General features: G+C 42.4%; 1 non-coding gene across 1 annotated transcript; it reads right to left on the reverse strand.

The window, feature by feature from the left end:
- Window positions 1-310: 310 nt before the first annotated feature.
- Window positions 311-418, reverse strand: LOC130977420 (small nucleolar RNA R71). The gene has a single exon (XR_009085110.1). It is a non-coding gene; the product is annotated as a small nucleolar RNA R71 (small nucleolar RNA).
- Between the last annotated feature and the right edge of the window lie 1,401 nt (window positions 419-1,819).

Raw genomic sequence — 1,819 nt, forward strand, 5'->3', positions numbered from 1 at the left:
TATCCCTGCCATTGGAGCAAACAACTTTGAGCTTAAGCCTCAATTAGTTTCTCTAATGCAACAGAATTGCAAGTTCCATGGACTTCCATTGGAAGATCCTCATCAGTTTTTAGCTGAGTTCTTGCAAATCTGTGACACAGTCAAGACTAATGGGGTTGACCCTGAGGTCTACAGACTGATGCTATTCCCTTTTGTTGTAAAAGACAGAGCTAGGACATGGTTGGACTCACAACCTAAAGAAAGCCTGGACTCATGGGAAAAGCTAGTCAATGCCTTCTTGGCAAAGTTCTTTCCACCTCAAAAATTGAGTAAGCTTAGAGTGGAAGTCCAAACCTTCAGACAGAAGGATGGAGAATCCCTCTATGAAGCTTGGGAAAGATACAAACAATTAATCAGAAAATGTCCCTCTGACATGCTTTCTGAATGGAGCATCATAGGTATTTTCTATGATGGTCTCTCTGAACTATCCAAGATGTCTTTGGATAGCTCTGCTGGAGGATCTCTTCATCTGAAGAAGACGCCTACAGAAGCTCAAGAGCTCATTGAAATGGTTGTAAATAACCAATTCATGTACACTTCTGAAAGGAATCCTGTGAACAATGGGACAAGTCAGAAGAAAGGAGTTCTTGAGATTGATGCTCTGAATGCCATTCTGGCTCAGAACAAGATATTGACCCAACAAGTCAATTTGATTTCTCAAAGTCTGTCTGGAATGCAAAATGCACCAAGCAGTACTAAGGAAGCTTCATCTGAGGAAGAAGCTTATGATCCTGAGAACCCTTCAATGGAAGAGGTGAATTACATGGGAGAACCCTATGGAAACACCTATAATTCTTCATGGAGAAATCACCCAAATTTCACATGGAAGAATCAAGAGAGACCTCAACAAGGTTTCAACAACAATAATGGTGGAAGAAATAGGTTTAGCAATGGCAAGCCTTTTCCATCATCTTCTCAGCAACAGACAGAGAGTTCTAAGCAGAATACCTCTGACTTAGCAACCATGGTCTCTGATCTAATCAAAACCACTCAAAGTTTCATGACTGAAACAAGGTCCTCCATTAGGAATTTAGAGGCACAAGTGGGACAGCTGAGCAAGAAAGTTACTGAACTCTTTCCTAGTACTCTCCCAAGCAATACAGAAGAAAATCCAAAAGGAGAGTGCAAGGCCATCAACATGGCCGAATTTGGAGAGGAAGGAGAGGAAGTGAACGCCACTGAGGAAGACCTCAATGGGCGTGCACTGACCTCCAATGAGTTCCCCAATGAGGAACCATGGGAATCTGAGGCTCAAAATGAGATCATAGAGATTCCATTGGACTTACTTCTGCCTTTCATGAGCTCTGATGAGTATTCTTCCTCTGAAGAGGATGAGTATGTCACTGAAGAGCAAGTTGCTAAATACCTTGGAGCAATCATGAAGTTAAATGACAAGTTATTTGGAAAACTGGATGACTTGTCTAGGCAGAAATTACCTCAAAAGAGACAAGATCCTGGGAAGTTTTCCATACCTTGTACCATAGGCACCATGACCTTCAAGAAGGCCCTGTGTGACTTAGGGTCAAGTGTGAACCTCATGCCTCTCTCTGTAATGGAGAAGCTAGGGATCTTTGAGGTGCAAGCTGCAAAAATCTCACTAGAGATTGCAGACAACTCAAGAAAACAAGCTCATGGACTTGTAGAGGATGTTCTGGTAAAAGTTGAAGACCATTACATCCCTACTGATTTCATAGTCCTAGAGACTGGGAAGTGCATGGATGAATCCATCATCCTTGGCAGACCCTTCCTAGCCACAGCAAAGGCTGTGATTGATGTTGAT

The sequence above is a fragment of the Arachis stenosperma genome, chromosome 4 (assembly GCF_014773155.1).
Source record: "Arachis stenosperma cultivar V10309 chromosome 4, arast.V10309.gnm1.PFL2, whole genome shotgun sequence".
In the NCBI taxonomy this organism is placed as follows: Eukaryota; Viridiplantae; Streptophyta; class Magnoliopsida; order Fabales; family Fabaceae; genus Arachis; species Arachis stenosperma.